Here is a 22383-nt window from a genome sequence, read left to right on the forward strand (position 1 = left end):
GGCCGTAAAGGCGTATTTCTGACTTACTGACGACTATTGACTTGATTTTGACCTTTGAAACTATCGTTTCGTAAATGCGTCGGTTTTGAGGATCGATTCGGTGATTAGGTCGTCTCAGATAAGGGTACCCGTCGGATTTCGGATACCGTCGTCGGATCGGTAAAGCGCGAAAAGAAAGCCGGAGGGATCATCCTCCTAGCCCTAGTGCTCGAAGATATTAGCGAAAAAAATGCAGTGTTGGAAAGAAGCGTCATATCACCGCTACCACTTAGAGACTCCAGAAGATAACAGGAAAAGGCAGTGAGCCAACACATTATCTGAACAAATCTCTTCTAAAAGGTATTTTAAAAATGGCTAGAAAAAAAAAATCGGGATAAATTCTAAGGTAATTACGAGATAAATTCTAAGGTAGTATTTTTATACAGTAAAAATTGTTGTCATGGAGACAGATTTGAGTTTAAAGTAATTCCACAGTAATTCTTTAAGTAATTGTTCGGATTTTTCGATTTCGGTGATATGAATCGCCTCGAGGTTCAAGAGGTCTCGAAGAGAGGGCGCTACCGTAGTTGGTTGATAAGGGTCGATTTCGCTTGCGAACCTCAGCACAAATAGACAGTTTTTCACCTAAAAAGTAAAATTTTTCCAATAATAAGAATATCGTTGAAAATATTTTATTGATTTTTCTGTGTAGCCCAACAAAAACGCTTTAGTCGCTTTCTCTGCGGCCGTAGACTTTTTACTACTTAGACTAGTATTTTATGTAGGAATTAATCAAACTGTCGGAGAAAATTGTAAAAAAAAGTTTTGGTTCCGCCCGGGATCGAACCGGGGACCTTCTGCGTGTAAAGCAGACGTGATAACCGCTACACTACGGAACCTGTCGCTTAACTTTTCCTTCATTCATTTCGCAGCCAAACCGCTGCTCTGTTGCCGATCACTAACCTTGTTCCAAAGCGAAAGAGAAAAAAAACATGAATGAATGGGCCCAGACCGTTCACTGTTACGTCACACTTTCGCTAATACTCGCGTTGACCATGCAAGCAACAACACCAGGTCGGATTTCTTCATTCATTAATCACGTAGATTATGCACAACGTCTGTGAATTAAAATTTAATATGTTATTGTTCCGTATTATTCATGAATTATTCAACACTGCGCCCGTTACAGGTAGAAACGACTGCGGATTTAATTGATACAATTAATACGCGTGCTTTTTTACATAATAATTTTTTTTGTCGAAATTTTTATTGTCTTTGGTTTGTTTGAAAGTGGTAAATATTGTACATAATGTCTCATGTGAATGATAATAGTTATATCAAACTTTCATCGTCTTGAGCCCGCTTGAGCGTAAGAAAGATGAGGATGAGACCATAGATTATACAGATTATAAACTTATCGTCTAAAGCATTGTTTTTCGGGGTTTCAATTTTCGGAGTCGCGCACTAGTTAGGTTACTGGTTTGCGCACAAGCACGCCCACTTACATCAGGTGAACAGCGCCTGACCGGCCCAGTTATTACGCTGTTTAAACACGAGTTTATTTTTGCGCACAGGAAATTTTACTCGCTTGCTCATCGTCATAAAAAACAATTTTCGTACCACAAATTGGGGACAAGATTTTTATCTGTATACATATAGTATACCTAATACCTAATCTGTGATGAGGCGCTCAAGGGGACGAATTATTGACCTCGTGCTCAAACGTATAGCGACTCTTTAAAGTGTTTCTGGGGGAATGTTTGGCCCATCCGATTGATCTAGCTGCTTATAAAATGTGTTGAAATACTTCCTTGCATATTATATACAGGGTTGCTGATATGTATATGGAAACAGTCGATTACTGGGCAAAGTATACGAGGTCCCGCAAAAAGTTAAATACAAAAGTTATAGGGTTTTTAAATGCCTAACATTTTGTAATAAATTTAAGTATACAGGGTCGGTCATAAAGTCGTGGAACCCCTTAGATTATTTTTTTTAAATAGAACCCCCTGTATATTACTGGGTATTTCAATGCTTCCTTCAATTTTAAGCAAAAATTGTAATAGATAGTTTCCGAGATATCGAGTTTTGGTTTTGAAATGTCAAACGTAGATTTTGTAATTTCCAGACTTGATATAATCTCATTTTATACATCTATAAATGCTAACTTGAAAACTAATGTCAAATATTATTAAGTATCACAATTCCCGCATCGTTGAATAAAACCGAACACATCGAAATTAATTGAATGACGTGCCACGACTTTATGACCGACCTTGTATACTTAAATTTATTACTTGCTAATAGACATTTAAAAACCCTATAACTCTTATATTTAACTTTTTGCGGTACCTCGTATATTTTACCCAATAATCGACCGTTTCCATACATATCAGCGACCCTGTATGAAAATCAACACTGAGATTATAAGTAAAGTTACTTTATTTCTTTGGGAGTTCTAAAGATTATAGATTGTATGGGATTGTATGGAGAAGTTAATCACCGCGATCTATAAATCTATTGTCTCCAACCTTTTAGTTTAGTCATTGGGGATCAAAAAAGGGGCCTGCTTGGAAAAAAGTCCGGAAGTTTTGAAACTTTGCAGGTTTATAGGTTTTGGGGTCCCTAACTAAAATCCATAAAATGCACATTTTCAGACTAGCCGCCGGCGCCGCCATCTTGCTAAAATGGCGCCCAAAATCGGTATTTTGTGAATATCTCGAAAACTATGCGTTTTTCGCGAAAAATTGTGGAGAGCAAAATTAAAGAGAATAAAATTTCCTATAAAAAAGGTTTTATGAAAATTTTCCCTAAAGTTAACCGTTTAGGCACAAAATCCCTGGAAATTTTACAATTTTGCGTAAAATATGATATATTATGTATAGTCGATTTTCCAAAATCAAATGTCGATTAGGGTTCACTAAAACTAGTTTTAGTTTAGTGTCTTCAATTTTGTCATGAAACAGTGGCGTGTCATTAATTCGCTCATTAATTTATGAATAATTAATTGTCGTGCTGGACAGCATTCATTGCGAACTTACCACCAGGTTAGGTTTGGTTGTGATTTGGTTAGGTTAGGTTAGGAACAGTGCTTTCCATAAAATCAATAAAATGAAAAATATACGAAATAAAATAAATGTACTGATTTCTTTCGAAAATCGACAACTATGAAAATATGAACCCTTCCTGGACGGTTCAGCATTGGTCTGGTTGCGTTTTACCAAAGATGCCTAAGAATGGGGTTGGAAGAAAACAATAACAGGCATTACTCTATATTGTAGATAGAGTTACAAGGTTGAAAGATCCAGCTCCAAAATCCCTGTTAGCATTTTTATCCTGTAAATGCAAAACCAACAACTATGGTAAAGCCTGCGGATGCAGAAAAGCAAAATTAAAATGTTCAATGATTTGTGCATACTGCAATGGGAAATCCTGTGACAACGTCACTGAAGTGTCACTCGACGAATCCGATGAAGAGGAGTTGGACTTGCCTGTAGATATCCCTCTGGCGGCTGAAGATGAAGAGTTGGACGTATTGAGAGACTACCCTGATGAGCCCAGCCCAGCAGACACGATCGACTTTGACATCAATGAGCCAGATCCGTCGGGCTTGTGCAGATAAGTAAAAGTTTTTAATTTATCTAGTAGAGTAGGCCTCCGGGGAGACCACGTTAAAATAAACGCGCCATATACTTAACCTCTTGGGTGGTGTGGAAACAAGTACGCCACTGTTTTATAACAAAATTGAAGAAACTAAACTAAAACTAGTTTTAGTGAACCCTAATCGACATTTGATTTCGGAAAATCGACTATACATAATATATCATATGTTACGCAAAATTGTAAAATTTCCAGGGATTTTGTGCATAAACGGTTAACTTTAAGGAAAATTTTCATATAACCTTTTTTATATGAAATTTTATTCTCTTTAATTTTGCTCTCCTCAAATGTTCGCGAAAAACGCATAGTTTTCGAGATATTCACAAAATGCCGATTTTGGGCGCCATCTTGGCAAGATGGCGGCGCCGGCGGCAAGTCTGGAAATGTGCATTTTATGAATTTTAAAGTTAGGGACCCCAAAACCTATAAACCTGCAAAGTTGCAAAACTTCCGGACTTTTTTCCAAGCAAAAATCCCCAATGACTGAACTATTTATTAAGTTATAAGTCATTATCTCAGGGCATTGATAAAAGCCAGTATCTGAGACGGTTTTACAGAGATTAGTTCTATTAGTTAACTCCGATATCAGTCGTACTAAAGTTTATAGCACTAATGGTTGTCGTGTTGGCGCACTCAGTGATGAGGTGTTCTGGTATTTCCCCATTTTAGTTTCAATCTACTGAGCACTTCATTGAGCAGACAGTGTCCTGTTAAAAACCCCGTAACAATCCAAAAATTGCCCTTATTTAAATCAAGGAAAATCTTTGATTTTTCTCGGTCGTGAGAAATTTCTTCAAGTGTTTTAGACCGTTGGAGGATTTCCATTCGAGGTTATGGATAGAGTCTTCCCGGTTCTTGAGCTTCCCGGTTAGTGGAGTGTTCGCTCCTTTTCTAGCTAGATCGTTGCTATTTTATTTTTTCTATCCCTTGGTGGGCTGACACCGAGAGTAGGAGGACTTTATTTTCTTTGCCTAATTTTTTAGCTTCTCTAGGCATTCTTTGACCAACTTCGAATTGATGTTTACTGAGTTGATCGATTTTAATGTAGCGTGACTATTGGATAAGATGGCTATTTCTTGTTCAGCGCTGAAGGAAACTGTCTGGCAGTATTGATTATTAATTTCTAACAATATTATCTAAAACATAAGTGAAAATCAGCATTGAGACTTTAAAAAAGTAAGTTCTGTTTGTAGTTACCTTTAGCAACCTTTACCGGTGAATTGAACACCAATACTACATTATTCTCTTCATTTTATTTATGGTCCAATGATCACCCCCTTAGATACTAGATGTCATTAAGGAACACCCTCTATATTTAAAATTATGTGTTTTCAACAATTTGTGTGTGAACTATATTATAGATCTCTCTCTCCTGTTTGCTAATGTCTAATTATTCGCCGATAATTATTAGCTCTGCCCTAGTAATAGCGGCCGCTTGTCTGCGAGTGTCCGATGACCATGTCCAGCGGCGCCGATAATGTCGCGGCCAGAACGCCATCTGGCCGTTGACATTTGCCGCTAATTAACGGCCATTAGCGGCAGCACGCGCTATCGATACGCGCCGCGCCGCTCTTACATGTCGTTACAAGAGATAAAGCTGTATATACGCAAGCGAGACTATCGTCGACCACTCTAGTGTAACGCTCTATGCTAATGACAAGCATGCATCATACTCCAGTCGATTCATAATGTAACGAGGGTAGACCGAAAAAACCCTCCTTTTCTTCTTCATGTCCTCTTGACAGAATAAGAGCCATGATCATGTTTCTATGTTTTATTTGTAAGTGTTGTTCTCATCTTTGGGGTTTTTAGCCATAATCTTCCACGTTGACCAAACGTCTTGGAAGATTGGATTTTATACGGATAGGGAAATTTTTAGCTTTGGACAGGGTCCCCAAGCGATTGACCAATAAAATAGATTTTTTTTCTTTCGAGCGAACAGGGCCTTTTTTCAAGGGCCTTATAGAGAAATACATTGAGTATAATAGACCACTTATGCTTGTCTTCGTGGATTTTGAGAAGGCCTTCGATTTGGTAGACCAGTGGAAGCTTCTAGAGACACTAAGTGAGAGTCGCATCGATCATCGATACTCAGCAATAATAACGACAAGTCAATGTACCGGGTGTCCCACTAAGAATAGCTCTCGGCTGTATCTCGGAAAGTATTAGCCGTAGGGCTTACGGAAAAAAAATTGTAACTAAAGGGGCTATGAGAAATTGCTGGAAATTATTTTCAAGTTTTTAAAACGGCCGCTAGGGGGCGCAACTGCTATGGAAAATAAGAAAATAGAATTTTATTACGGAATTTTGCCTAGATAATGGGTACTATAAATAATAGCTTCATAATCTTCAGTAAATTCTGGATTTTCTTTCTTAGAACCATTTGCCCCTATCTGCTAAAATATTGGTGGGGGAAGGTTAGATCTATCTTTATATAAATGTTAATAACTCCGGACTGGATGATCAGGATCCAAAAAACGAGACACACTGATTAAAGAAAGGTCTTTAATCAGTGTGTCTTGCCTGCGTCCTCACGTATGGAGCTGAAACACTTACTTTGACAAAAAAGAACATACATACATAGAATACAGGTCATACAACGGCAAATGGAAAGGTCTAGGTTGGGAATTACATTTAGGGATACAATACCCAATCATACCATACGAAATCGAAAAGGAGAAAGGGATGCGGTGATATCTGTCTTACATCTTAAATGGAATTGGGCAGGACGTGTGGCTAGGATAACGGATGGACGGTGGACAAAGAGACTTATGGAATGGAGACCAAGACGCGAGGCCTATTATACTATAGAGGCAGAGGACGACCTCCTAGTCGATGGACAGACGATATTAAGAGAGTGTATGGCTGGAAACTGGATTCAAGTGGCACAAAATAGAAAGAAATTGCTAGAGTTGAGAGAGACTTTTGTTCAGCATTGGACGGAATAAGCTAAATGATGATGATGATGTTGTTCTCTTCATACTTCTCTCCATTTTCTCATGTTGTTCGTTTGCCTGGCAGCCTAGGTAAGAGTTACTCTGAATTCTGGTACCTACCAATAGAGATTTGTTGGTCATCAACTATCAGCTCCATTCACCCTTAATACTTCATTCAGAACCTCAACATTAGGGCATACATTAGTGATTTCAATAATTATATTTTATACTAGAGTTTACGATCATTCACAATGTCTAAAAAGAAGAATTTTATTGAATTATCTTTGCTCAAGATTGACTCGTCTTGTATTATTGTTATAAAACTAGAATCCTTGTCGGATAATCTTAAATGTTTCTTTAAATTACTGCAACTTCTCTTTCTGCAAGCTAAGTTTCCTTTCTTTCTTACTTAAAGTTAAAATTCACTTTATTACTTTGCCCTTTCAATGTATTAAATACAGAAGTTAAATAATTTTCAATTATGAACTTACCGATTGTTCTTTTTAGGAATCTCTCTCTCTCTTTGCGAAAGTTGGCTAATTAAATTACATTGTTAACTTTCTAAAAGTTGCAGGCTATTTTCTCAATAATGGCGCTTTTTCGAGATAAACCTTTTGATTTAATATAGTTTCTGCAGTTAAAATGTTTTCTATAGATACGGTAACAATTATTAAATATCTTTCGAACCGTTATTGAAGTCAACTTTACGATAATTCAGTTTTTAAACTTTATTTTTATGAAGTTGATATTTTTTAATATGATATTTCAAATAATTATTTGTTTTATCTACCATATTCAGTTAAAGCGACAATAGCCGATATAATTACTCTGGTCTTAAAACCGTCTCTGCTAGAGTAATAATTGCCAAAGAACAATAATACTATGTCTTTTCCAATGATAGTGACATTACAGAAACAATACCCACCATTTCATAGGTGTGTGTTGATGGAGACAAAAGCAAAGGCATGTTTTTAATTCTAATAAAATTGCTGTATTTACGGTCTTCTTCAAAAGCGAATATCTTCAATAAAAGTAAATCTATGCAACTTGATGTCCTTGACGATAAAGTGGTTTTAAATTTCTTACTTTGTTAAACAATTCCATAGAATGTATCAAACTTTCTCCAAAATAACATTGTGATTTTCCTCGTATAATAGACAGATGGGGACATTTTTAACTTAAAAAAGTCAAGGCTAAAAAGTCAAATAATTTACCTAATCATTGCAAAAATACATTTAAATCGGCCCACTAGAACAAAATATATTGAATTTTAAAGTACATGAACATTTTTAGGTGTCATATAATATTGGTCGTAGCTGTCATGAAATTGAGCGATTAAAACATTATCATAAATCATTTTTTTCAAATGGAAACCAACTTTTTTTATATCACTAGTGAAAAGGGTTTTCAATTCATTACTTTTTGATTATCCATGTTCCTATACCTACAATAAATCGTTTTTAAGGTATTTAAGATTTGGTTGTAAAGCGTAATTTTTCTTGATTTTATCTAGCTTCCTTTGATATTAAGTGCCAAACCATCAGACCATTTACCTCCTGTCAAAAAAATAATTATTTTAATTTCGTATATTATAAATACTGCTGGTAAAACTTTGTGTAAAAGTGTAGGTATTTATAACAATATATATCGCGGCAAATAGTGATAGCTATACTCTGTTTTTTTTCTCAGGTAAGATTTCGACAGACGATGACAGAAAAAAAGCAGATGACGTCCCATACCAATCTATTTATTTTACTAAAAAAAGTTTCTAATAATTTTTAAGTTAACTGGATGGGTTTAAATATAAATCCGTCATACGTCGTCTCTTGTTGTTTTTAACCAGTTTTATTGGTTTATTTCAAAAATTACAGATCGTATTTCAATTTTATTGGTTTGACGGAACGATGAACGACAAACGGACGCCGATGCGTATGAACTCGCCTTTAGTTTTGACGCTTGTCAAAGTCTTGCCAAATTAGAGGTTATAATTTTGTGTCAACTTTTGTCAGTTTTGTCAAATACCCTGTGTTTTGGAAGATAATGCATTTTGATTCGTGTTATGACGTGTGTTTTGTGTCTTTTGAAGTCAAGTGAAGGAAAAATAGAGTGAAAATTAACTGTAGACCCAGACTCAGAGCACAGTTTATGGTTAATACTCGCTGCCCAGGCAAAAAGTCATATATACCAATAAAGTTACCATCATTAAAGTTCGTATACCATCTCGTCGTAGATAAGTGCATCTCGAATATGGTAGAAGGACCATACTAAACACATACTAAAAACTGGAGTACCTGTAAAATATCGACATCACACGATACGTAAATAATGGATTTTAGTACTGCACAAGAAAAATAATGCCAAAGGTACTGGTTTAAAAAATTAAGATTAAAGTTAATTAATCAACCTTTAAGGTACTCATAAAATTTAGTAAGTGTTATTAATAATAAAATAGTTTGTTTTATTTATGTTGTTTTATTTATTCCTGCGGAATATTACAAATTTGTATTTGTACATAAGTTATATTGATAAATATAATCATAAATGCGGGAAGCTTCATAAAGCTTGAAAGTGAGAAATAGTTCTTTTTTATATTTTTTTATGTGGTGTCTTGTTCTTGTTTGTTTTGTTTTAACACATACCGTTTTTTATTAAATAAAATAACTCGATTACATTTTTTCAGTTTTGTACAGTTTTTTTCACAATATTTTGAAGTAATCACTTGTCAGTCAAATTTTAAATATAATAATTTCCTGCTATGCGTTCCAGTTGTACCAACTTATTTCTTTGTAAAATAAAATAAACTACTTTGAAATTAAAATGACAGACACATCTATCACTGTCAAGGATCTTCTCGTTGGACAGACTATAATGGCAATATGACATGGCCAGATATAGTTTTACATCGCTTGACGTTTAAAGTCATAAGCCTACTGGTTAAAAAACAAAAAATATAACCTTTTAAATCTTAAATAACTTAAAAACGATTTATTTTAGGTATACCCAAACATGTATAATCAAAAAGTAACGAATTAAAAAACCTTTTCACTAGCGAAATAAAAAAAGTGGGTTTGCATTTGAAAAAAAATTGGCGCCGGGAGGCACGTATAGCCGCCCATACTAGTTATTTTTTATTCCTTGAAAGATAATTGAAAAAGAAATATTTCGTTTATATTATTGATGTGTCACTAAATAAACCCTTGTATAAAATTTTATACTGCTAGATGTTATAGTAATGCATTTTCGTACAGCAAACTTTCATTCCCTATTCTACTCCCCAAGATTATAAATTTCATAAAATCGCTTTATCCAAATAATTAACTCATGTCTTTTAAATGATCCTTTGTGCCAATTTTTATGTGTATAATTCAAGGTCACCAAGTTTTATATAAATTTTTACTAACTTTACCCATTTGGTTGATGAATTTCAAAAATCTCTTCTAATTCTTTTTGTAGGATTTCATTCTTCTAGACCACATAGTAAGGAATTTCATACAACAAATTGTTCCGACATAATTTTACTCTCTAAGAGGATGAATTTCCTAAAATCGCTTTGTGTAGATAATTCACTAATGTCGTTTAAACGAACCTTTGTTCTAATATTTATGTATCTAAAGCTGGCTGTATGAACTGATCCCTAAAATATCTAAAAACTTGATATATAATCTAACTGACAAACCACTGACAATGACAAATAATTTATTTCTGGAGGTATTGTGTTTTTCAGGTATGTTTTAATATTTAGTCGATTTACACAAAGAAATAGCCATTCAACAATTTAAAAATACTTCATAACAAATCTAGACATATATACTTTTCATCTAAAAAAAGAATCATCAAGATTGGTAAAGCAATTTCGGCGGGATGGATGTAACAAAAAAACCCTTTGAGCTTTTATATATGTATGGATTTTGTTGCAAATATTATTCCTAATCTTAATTTGAAAACCGCGTTTTGCTAGCTACTGTAATTTTGGAGTTACGATTTTTTAAAATGTTTAACCCCCTCCCATACCTCCTTACCAACCCCCCAACCCCACCAAAAACTAATGGCCAGATTCTGGGGTGCCACAGTATTTTTGTGCCAAATTTGGTTAAAATCGGTTCAGCGGTTTTTGAGTTATCGTGTTACAGACGGACAGACGGATAGACGGACAGACAGACAGACAGACACCATGAAAATATTTTGTATTTAGGTCATTTATGACCCAAGTAACTCATTTTGAGTGAAATTAAAAAACTTTTTTTTTGCCGATCCTAATAGCCTACCATACCTATTGGTATGGTCGGCTAAAAATGATTTATGATAATTTTTAGCTACGGCCAATATTATATATGACATTCGAACAATTTAATTTTCCAAAATAGATAGCCACATGTCTTCTCTTTATGTCGCAGTGGCTGTGGTAATCACTAAATTTGTTGTTTAGGCTATACCTTTGAATAAGAAGACTAATGCACACTTGCACCGTTTGTATAAATTTTGTTTAAAGGCTAAATAGTGATTAATTATAATAAAATATGTATAGTTAATCACTGTTTAGCCCACGTCTACCCTACATCATATTTTTAGATTTTTTAAATTAAATTAGAACGACACTGATAAACTGGAATTTAAGTCAGCCATATTTGCGTCCCATCGCTGTGGACCTATGATTTTTGATATGCTTCTTCCTTAGTCTTCTTGTTCAAAGGGCTATACAGATTTTTTGACAGGCAGTTTTTTTCCTCCAAAAATTTTAAATATTTTTTTTTGGGATTTGCTAACTTTTGGTATTTCTAGAAGTGCCGCCATATTGAAAATATTTTTAATCGATAGATCTCGTTGTGAAACAGTAATGTGCAAAAAATCTCCGATCTAGATGTTGTAATTCTCTAGAAACTTCTAATGCACGCTCAGCCTGGGACACCCTGTATATACATACCATTTAAATAAGCGGCAGGGAATTAAATCATTTTGAAAAAAAATTGTAATATAACTAGAAAAATTTTAATTAGTCCTATAATTTAAGGCAGCTTTTTCAATTTGATATGCTCTTATACTGAATATCTACTGCTTTCTATTTCTTTTTTTGGCGATTTTAGGTTAAAATACGGTGGCGTATGGCCAAAGCCTTTAATCTCCGCAAACCTATAATCATTTCCAAAAAAAACGGCTAGATAGCGCTGAGGTTTATTCATTAGGATAATGCATTCGGCACAGACCGGAAAAACTGAAAAAAAAAGAAAAAATAAATTTTCAACAAAGAAAAGTAGGTATATAAAGTTTCAGAGAAAAATTATTAATTAAATTGTTTAATTTAGATAAGCAAGTAAAAGTGTCTGTATTTAGTTAATTAAGAAAAATCTTATTTGACGTCAACTCTATTTATGTTGGTTACAAAGTATATATTGGCAAAACAGGTGTCTAGTAGTGATCATTACGGTCTAAGTTGTTCTTCTCTAGTTTTATTTAAAACGCGTAAAAAATAATGTAGGGTAGGCTCAATAATTTGTTAGTTTCAAAATTAAAATTGTTAAAAAAATATATTTCTAAAAATCTATACTAACTAATATATAAAATCCTTAAGTGACTGACTCACTGATTAATCACGATCCTGCTTAAACCACTCAACGTAGAAGCTCAATTTTGGCATACAGGTTGACTCTAGGGTGTGGAGGTTCGATAAGAAGGGATTTTTCGAAATTCCAGTTCCACCAGGGTGGTGAAACCAACCCTCAAATATTACAATATTTTTTATTTAAAAAACGGTCAAGTTTCCGAAAAAACGCTTAAACACCTATATTTTATTTTGTTTTTTACATATTTTAGAATTTTTTAAAAATGTATACAGGGTGTTTCGAAAAATCTGGTCATTAATTAATCACGATTCTGCTTAAACTGCTTGATGTTTAAAGCTGATATTTGGTAAACGGATTGACTGTGGGGTGTAGAGGTTCGATAAGGAGGGGTTTCTCGAATCTCAAATTCCAAGAGGGTGAAAACGCCCCTTAAATATTACAATATTTGTTATTTAAAAAACGGTTAGTCTTTCGGGAAAACGTTTGAACAATTTATTTCGTTTTTTTACATATTTTGAAAATTTTTAAAAAATCATACAGTGCGTTTCAAAAAGTTGGGTTATTGATTAACCACGATTCTGCTTAAACTGCTTGACGTAAAAAGCTTATTTTTGGCAAACGGATTTTTTGAAAGTCAAATTCCAACGAGATGAAACTACCCCTCAAATATTATCAAGTTATATAATAATATCGCCATATTGTTTTTTCTCATGCTGACATAAATGTGAGAAAATTTTATCCAGTTTGTATGTTAATGGAAATTCTTGCTTTGCTTTATGATCACCATTACAAAGGGTTAATTCGACGCTAACGAAATGGCTGATACACGCTAGTAATAGATAAGTTTATATAATCCGGCAGCGTCCAATACAAAAGTAAATTGTTTTGGTCTATTGTGGCGAATTAGTATTTTATTTAGGTTCTTTTAGTAAAAGCATGTTTTTAATTAATTAATAAAAATATTTTCCCACAAGTGACGCCAACACAATAACTTATGTTGGTTACAACGTATATTTCGACTAAACTGGTGTCTAGTGATTATTATGGTCTAAGTTCCGTTATAAATACATTTTAATATAAAAGATTTTTTCCTTTTTTTCTCTTCGTATATTTTCCGTCGTGCGAGGACTCTTTTTACACCCCCAGTAATAAAAACATTCTTGACATTAAGGTTGGAGGGGTATTTTTATTTTCATCCTTTTTCCGTTGCTTTTTTCTCGGGGGTAGTCGCCCAGCGTTGGTGTCAAGCCGTATTCCTTCCTTAAATGATTTATTTTCCTTCGCCATTTTAGAATTATATCTTTAATAATAAAAGGGATTTAAAGCGGATTACGGGCGTATATACGGTTGACCAAACGCGAGCGAGGTTTGTATGGGTTTTCAGAGCTTTTTGCTCTATTTTTCGTAGATATACGTCGCTTTTCGTTATTATTCAGGTTAATGTTAGATTATTTTACATCAGATTAAAAAAATTGTGGCGTGCTCTACATTTGAAGTGAAACTTGCAGAACATGTTTGAAAAAGTGTAGTTTGAAATGTTGAAAAAGTAATAAATTAAAAAAACATTTTATTACGCGTAACAAATAGCTTTTAAAGTGTAAAAAATAGTTTTTTTACGCGTAGAAAATAGTTTTTTATGTAGAGATGTAGATGTTGATTGTATGGGGGAGGAGAAATTAATCACCTTATTAAAAATCAAATACTTTTAATATCAATAGACAGCACGCCAATATAAAAGGTCCAACACTACAAATACTTGGGCACAATAATAAATGAAACTGCCGAACAATTGCAAGAAATAAAGTCCAGCATTGAGATAGCCAGAAATTCGTTTTTGAAACTAAAGAAATTTCTTTGCAGTACAGATATAAACTTAGATTTAAGAATAAAGCGGCCCATACATTATCAAACAAATTGCGCAACGAAGCGATGCGCAACGTTGCGATACACAACTGATTCAGCGGTCCATACACTATCAAACAAGTTGCGCAACAAGGCGATGCGCAACGTTCCGTTGTACAACTGCCTCACCCATGCACTTAGTAAAATTTTTATCAAACTTTTTATTAAAAGTTGTGCATTGTTTGAGAAACAATCATGTCCTCAATTGCCATTGCGTCAATTATTATCGTATATATCCTAGATGATGTCAATGATACCAAAAAACGAAAAAGAAAACAAAGAATTTGGATGAAAGAACTAAAATATTGCACAACGAAGCGCAGCACACACATACACTACACAACGCGCTGCGCAAACGCCTGTTGCACAAATGAATTCAAACATTCTTGAAACTTATCAAACAATTGCGCAACGCATCAAACGTCACCATACATTGGCAACTCGTTGCGCAACAGCCTGTGTTGCGCAATTTGTTTGATAATGTATGGGCCTCTTAAGAATGCTCCGATGCTGCTTGTTTTCGACCTTATTGTATGCTGTCGAAGCGTGGACCCTTAAAATAGCCGAAATTACCAAACTGGTGGCTCGAAAGGTCGCTCGAAATCGCTTGTTACATATATCTTGGGTCGATAGAGTTATAAATATCGAGGTGTTAGGCCATATGAACAAGGAAGAAGAAATACATAAAACCCATAAAAGAAAAAAATTAGAATATTTTGCACATGTTATAAGACGTCCTAAATACCAATTAATCCATAATATTATGGATGGAAAAATCCAAGGAGGACGTAGTCGGGGCAGAAGACGAACATCCTGGCTGAAGAACCTCAGAGAATGGTATGGAATGACTTCGAATCGATTATTTAGAGCAGCCGCAAATAAAATCAAAATAGCCATGATGATACCTCGGTTAGGAGACGGCACTTGAAGAAGAGGTTGTACGCAGAGTTTCATCTAAATGATCGATTCAGTGCAACAAACGGAGCACAGGCATAGCGGCCTTCATCCATGGACCTAATTCTAAAACCACAAAGGAACTGCTAATGTTTAGCAGGAATAAAGTGCGGATTCCAGCATGTGTTTTGCCAGGACATATGGCTGTCAAGTGCTTCCTGAACAAGCTCAACGTACATCAAGGAAGTCTTTGCTGCAGACTCTGCGATAGAGATCCTGAAACACAGACTATATTACTGTGAGGCTCTGGATTGAAAGCGACACTTTCTATTTGGGAAAACAAGGCTAGAACCAGATGAACTATGCTCCCATCCTATCAAGGACCTGCACAACTTGGTGCAGGGTACAGGGATAGGAGAGTGGGTACAGATATAGAAAGGGAAAAACTTCCAGGTCGCAGTGTTTCGGGCATAAGAAAAAAAACTTACTTAATATTGGGGAAAAAATGATCGACTGGCTGTCTAATAATAGAGTGTACTCTAACTCTGTTTTTTTATCCTAAATTATATAATTATTGTTAATTTCTAAGCGTCATAATTTGTCAATTTCACATTAAACGATTTTCACACGAATGGAAATTAATGAAACTTCACACGCAACGTAATATCGATATAGAAGGGCTAATTAAACATTTGGAGCAATTTTCTGAAACGCAAGTTTAATGTACTAGAAATATTTAACATTGACAAAATCTAATAGTATTACGTCACAATTTCTTTTTATAATTATACAAACAAAATATTTTATTAATCCTTAAGTTGGTATCCTTGATATTGTTATAAAAACATAATTTAAATAATTCTTTATTCACAGAAATAATCTAACAATAGATTCAAAATTAAGAATTCTGATTTCAATAAAAAATCCAAAAAATTCTTGTCTTCATATCTAATTTACGTCCAATTATACCAGTTGGCATTTTCGTGGGAACAATAACAGATAGATATTTGATCTATTTTTAGGTCGCTTTCAACTTTTTCATTAAAAAGTTCACCGGTTTATTTTTTGCTTAATTTTCGTTCAAACAATCGAATATTTTTCTCTTTTTTTTCTTTTTTTTGCATAGGATAATTGAAAGATAAAGGTGGGTTAGGCGAGATTTTTTTTATTTTCTCTAATGTTTCTTTCATTATACAGATATTTATAAATTTTTTTGGGGAAAGTTTGAAAACCCTGTGGGATAGTTTAACAAAGTAAGAAATTTAAAATCCATTTTATCGTCAAGGTGCATCTTTTCTCGATAATTTGTTTTTTGATTCATCTTAATAGCTTCTTTTATGTTGAAGATATTTACTTTTGAAGAAGACTGTAACATTTAATAACATTTTAAAATTAAAAATCATATCTTTGCTTTTGATCCTCATCAGCACACCTATAAACTAGTGTTTATTAATTTTGCCACTGTCATTGAAAAGTCACATTTTATTATTTTTTGTTCGCAGTTATACAGGGTTGTTCACCACATACGACACGGAGTATTGTAGCTAAACGATTAGATTTTTACAAATTGTAGGTTTTGGGTTTGTCGAAGGACCTTTAGAGCTACAATTTAAAGATATTTTTACAAGATACAGAGTGTCCCAAATAAATAAAAAATATCAAAGTTGTATTTTTTTAAATGGATCACCCTGTATATTATTATATTTTTAGTTTCTACGATTAAAATAAAGGTAAATTTGATTAAGGTTTATCACACTTAAACCTTACCGTTTTTGAAATATTTTCAATTTTGTAAAATTGCAGTAAAAATTTTAAGGCTTCATTTCTCCAAAGGTATAAAAGTTTTTAATGCTAAATATTTACTGAAGTTTATTTATTGATCAATTATTGTGTTGCAATAATAAGAATAATACTACCTCATACAGAGTGTCTAAAAAATTATTTTAAACAATTACTAGCTTTAAACGGCAAACTTGTTTAATTTAAATGGAACACCCTGTATATTTTATGAGAATCAGATGCACAATTTGATTGCCTATCAAATTGTATTACACCATTTTTTACCCATCCCTTCAAGTTTTCGTAGAAAATACATTTTCTTATAATTTAGACCTCATTTATCAATATACCCTTGGAAGATTGACATTTTAGATTGTTTTTGAAGCAACAAATGTACAAAATGTACAGGTTTTAAAAACGATAATATTACTGGCCTATTTGTAATATTACTGGCCTATTTGTTTACATTTGTAAAAAAATTATTTAGATCTTTATAAAAGAGTATACCATTAATTAAATATACCACTATTATTTAGGCCCAAATATTAATTAATTACATACATAACTGTGTTAGTTAATAAATTATTCTAAATAAATCTGGATTTGTATCAGAAATCAATATAGTAATAAGTTATGAAAATGAACGTCTAAATATAAATAAGCTTTCGTCAAAAAACGAACTATATCGACAATATTAGTATCTGTACTCTTTAAAAATTTGCTACATCTTTAAAAATAATCTGAAATGTCAATATTCCATAGGTATACTGATAAATGATGTCTAAATTATAAGAAAATGCATTTTCTACGAAAACTTGAAGAGATAGGTAAAAAAATGGTATAATACAATTTGATAGACAATTAAATTGTGCATCTGATTCTCATAAAATATACAGGGTGTTCCATTTAAATTAAACAATTTATTGCCGTTTAAAGCTAGTAATTATTTAAAATAATTTTTTAGACGCCCTGTATAAGATAGTATAATTTTTATTATTGCAACACAAAATTTAGTCAATTGAAATACTTTAGCACAATATTTGGTTTTAAAAACTTAAATACGCCTAGAGAAATAAAGAATGAAAATTATTACTGTATTTAGCAAAAAACCTAAATATTTCAAAAACGGTAAGATTTAGTTAAATCTTACCGTTTAAAAAAAACGGTAAGACTTAGTCAAATTTACCTTTATTTTAATCGTAGAAACTAAAACTGTAATAATATAGAGGGTATTCCGTTTAAAAAAATACAACTTTGATATTTTTTATTTATTTGGGACACTCTATATCTTGTAAAAATATTTTTAAATTGTAGCTCTAATAGTCCTTCAACGAACCCAAAACATACAATTTGCAAAAATCTAATCGTTTAGCTACCATACTCCGTGTCGTATGTGGTGAACAACCCTGTATAAGTATTATAGAGAGTTTAGTAATATCACAGACTTGTGGTAATGTGTTTGTGATTATCTCTGGTAATATAATAATTAACTATTAATAATAAGTATTATCATAGACAGATCGATTGTAGATTGTAGAGCGTATGGAAGGGGGGAGTTAATCACCGCGACCTCGTAGATCTATTGTGTCCCCCTGTCTTGAGTTATAATCATACAGACAGTTCCAGGGCTTTGACAAAGGTCAGCATCTGAGACGGTTTTACAGAGGTTAGTTCTCCATCTCCGATATCAGTAGCACAGATTAGGTTTCCTATAAGTATACAGATAAAAATCTTGTCCCTAATTCGTGGTACGAAAATTGTTTTTTATGACGATGTGCAACCGAGTCAAATTTCCTGTGCGCAAAAATAAACTCGCGTAAAATAACAATAAACAGCGTAATAGAGAGATATCGCTAAACCGAATAGCGTTCATGGATGTTAATAAGGCCAGATGTTATTTCCTTTACGTGAGGTAGTATTAACTCTCTTCATTTATAGTTATCGGATCGAAAAAAATCTGTTCGCGTCGCGTCCGCTATTTAAACTTAACCTAACTTTGAATTTGTTTTGTTTACTAGGTATTTTAAAACTAAAGGGCTAAATAAAGTGCTTATTTTCAGTGCTTTATTGTTCAACGTCTGCCAGTGGGTTTAGGGCAACAAATTCTCTTAGAAGGGCTAAGTCGTCATCTGCTGTAAACCTAAGCCTCTTTATAGGTTCTTTAGTATTGGAAGAGGTGGAATCCATATTTTGGGCCATATTTATTTAATTAAAACTAATCCCAGTTACTTAAATATCAAATTACCTAATAAAACTAAAGCAATAATTCAAAACAATTCAAACATAACCTAAAATAAAAGATCCCGCTGGCCGGCTCCGATTTAGAAAGAGCGCTTGGTGTAATAGATCCGCAAATTACGTCAGGCGGTAACGTTATTAGCGGGTGTTGCGTTAAAAATTGACTCGCGCCAAAGACTCGCGCATATCGTAACCAAAGTCGTAACCATGATAAGGTACGCGTAAATACTGGATGACGCTATTCGGTTTTCCGATATCTCTCTAATAACTGTGCCGGTCAGGCGCTGTGCATAATTTTAGAGGCCATAAGGGGGCGTGCTATGTGCGCAAACTAGTCACCTAACTAGTGCCCGATTCCGAAAATTCGAACCACGAAAAACAATAAAGAAAAAACAAAGATTATAATCTGTATAATCTGTGTCAGTAGTACTAAATTTTATGGCACGCATGGTCGTCGTCTCGACTCTCGACGCAGTCATTATGAGGTGTTCTGGTGTTTTCTCATTTCCCCCACAGAATCTGCATTCGCCGTTGTTTCTTAGCTTCAATCTATTGACGTGTTCATTGAGGACACAGTGTCTTGTTAAAAATCCTGTTATAATCCGAAGATTATTCTTATTTAAATCAAAGAACATTTTTGATTTTTCTGTGTGCCGTCATTTTCTAGCTAGATCGTTTGGTATTTCACTACCTTTCTATCGCTTAGTCGGCTGGAACCTAGAGTAGGAGGACTTTCTTTTCTTTGCCTAATTTGTTCAGCTTCTTTAGGCATGCTTGACCAACTTCGAATTGATGGTTACTGAATTGATCGCTCTTAATTTTCAACATACATCTTTTTAGAATTTAATGAAATAAAGAAAAATATAGAAATTAGAAAATAAAGAGTGATGGATGTTTGACATAACAGTTTTATTAAAAAGAATCATTATCTACACCTTTCAACATATTTTATTCCTTTGTAGGGGCTCGAATATGTTTGTCATTTGTCAGAAACCGAAACTTCGCGAAAGTTTCGAGTCATTTCCCAGCCTCCGCCTGCACCAACAAAAATTAATTCCTTATATACTTCCCGGTCGCGCCATATTACGCAGATGTAATAATGCTGAAGCATTTTAAAAGCGCTCCTACCGCATTAAAATTAATGGGGAACATTTACGTTTGTCGCGAGTTTTGTTAAATGTTTTGTCAACGTTTAAAAAATTCCATTTACTCGAAAGCTTCCCCTTGGGGGAGTCATTTTTATGCGACAACTTTGTTACGTTTACGCTACCCAAGGTTTTGGTTAATTTCTTAGAAAGTAATACTATTACTGTATTTTTGCGAAAAAAGTTTAGTCAATTTGAATGACTTGATAAACTGTAACGTAAAAGAAATAAATAAAACAATATCTGGTTTCATAGTAGATCAATAGAGGATTCCCAAATTTCCCGCAGCAAAAAAATATAGTTTTTATTTCTGACTGAATTAATATAAGCTTATATCTTCTTGGTTACGCTAACCATAAATAGGGTCATAATTCCCTTGGGTCATTATTAACTGGAATTAAGATGCCAGAATTCTCTCTACCTTTTATAAGTAACAACCATGAAATACAATGGAGATAGAGAGATTTTGGGCAATAATATAAAATGAAAATGGACACTCACCTTACTACTCCAATAATATATTTACAGCATTAATGTCACAAACAGGGTCGCTGTTATGTATGGAAACGATCGATTATTAGATAAAATATAGAAGGTACCGCAAAAAGTTAAATACAAAAGTTATTGGATTTTTAAATTTCTATTAGCGAGTAATACATTTAAATTTACAGGGTCGGTCATAAAGTCGTGGCACATACAAGTTTAATTTTTTTTAAATAGAAACCCCTGTATATTATTGCGTATTTTAATTCTTCCAAATTCATTAATTCTTAGAAATAATCAAAATGCACACAATGTACCAACCGTTTCCGAGTTATTGACTTTTGAACATATCACTTAAACAATTTGATTTAATTAATTTCTATACCTATGTTCAGTTTCATTTAACGATGCCATTCTGCCGAAACTATGATACTTATATAGGTATATATATTTATTATATACTTATATAATAATGATATTTGACATTAGTTCTCAAGTTAGCATTTATAGATGTACAGGGTGGGTCAAATTCGACGCTTTTAAATGGAAACACCCTTTTCTATAGGAGATAGACGAAAACTAATATCGGTGTCTGGAGCTCAATTTTCATCAAAAACATGATGGTGAAAACCGCACATCAATATCTGTTACCGTTTCGGAGTTACGGGGTGTTTTTCAAAAATGTGCATTTTTAACAAATCACTGTAACTTTTTTGCTATGGAAAATTTTGCATTTCTATGAAAATATTTCCAAAGCACCTTTTTACGTAGAATTTAATTGTTTAAGTATAACTTTTTTAAAATTAATAATTTAAGAGTTATCAACAGAAAAATTGATTTTTTATATGGGACACCATGTATATTTTTAATTTATTAAAAAGAATTTAAAATTACCTTTCCAAAAATATAACACACTTGATATTTTGCTCGATTCCTCTTCGAGATATAGAGTATATAAAAATTCGCCCGCTTTAAATAAGTAGGCTTTGAACGACACCGGCTGTAATGCAAAAAAAATTTTAGCTGTGAGCATCAATTAAAACGAAAATAATATTTGCTATGAGAGATGCAGAATTTTATAACAATTTAAAATATATTTAACCAACATCAACACATTTAAACTATATCTCACAACAATAAAAATAAATAGCAAACCAGGACATGAGATTTTGCTACAGGTGTTCGACATATCGACCGTCTTCTGTTATGTAAAGACGGGGCAGTTTTTGAACATTTCTTGCGGAATTCATTAACTCAGTGGGGGTGAAAGATACCCTCTCATAACTGTTAAGTATTTCTAATTCTTGTCTAGATTATACAGAAGAATAAGGAACCTTTATTCTTCCGCAAATATATCCATAGGATTAGATCCATGGGCACTAAGTCAGGCGGCCTCGACGGCCAACGGCTGGGTTCTTGGTCAGCTATTCAATTATTCTTGAAATTGGCTGCAGAAATTTGCTGATAACTTCAGCGTTCAGAGGCGGTGCGTCGTCTTGCTGGAAAAATATGTTTTCGAGTTCCCTTAAGGGCATATCATCAATGAGGGGTCCAAAGCCTACTAGTTAAAAGTGGCGAACTTTTAAAAAATCTGTATTTCGAAGGGGATTATAACAAAATATCAAGTGTGCTATATTTTTGGAAAGGTAATTTTAAATTCTTTTCAGCTAATTAAAAATATACAGGGTGTCCCATATAAAAAATCAAATTTTCTGTTGATAATTCTTAAATTATTAATTTTAAAAAAATTATACTTAAACCATTAAATTCTACGTAAAAATGTGCTTTGGAAATGTTTGCATAAAAATT

The 22383-nt window shown here is 33.4% G+C and overlaps 1 non-coding gene across 1 annotated transcript; it reads right to left on the reverse strand.

The window, feature by feature from the left end:
• Positions 1-805: 805 nt before the first annotated feature.
• Positions 806-878, reverse strand: Trnav-uac. Its single transcript has one exon. It is a non-coding gene; the product is annotated as a tRNA-Val (tRNA).
• Between the last annotated feature and the right edge of the window lie 21505 nt (positions 879-22383).

The sequence above is a fragment of the Sitophilus oryzae genome, unplaced genomic scaffold (genome assembly GCF_002938485.1).
Source record: "Sitophilus oryzae breed Bouriz unplaced genomic scaffold, Soryzae_2.0 scaffold_1389_pilon_pilon, whole genome shotgun sequence".
NCBI classification, from domain to species: Eukaryota; Metazoa; Arthropoda; class Insecta; order Coleoptera; family Curculionidae; genus Sitophilus; species Sitophilus oryzae.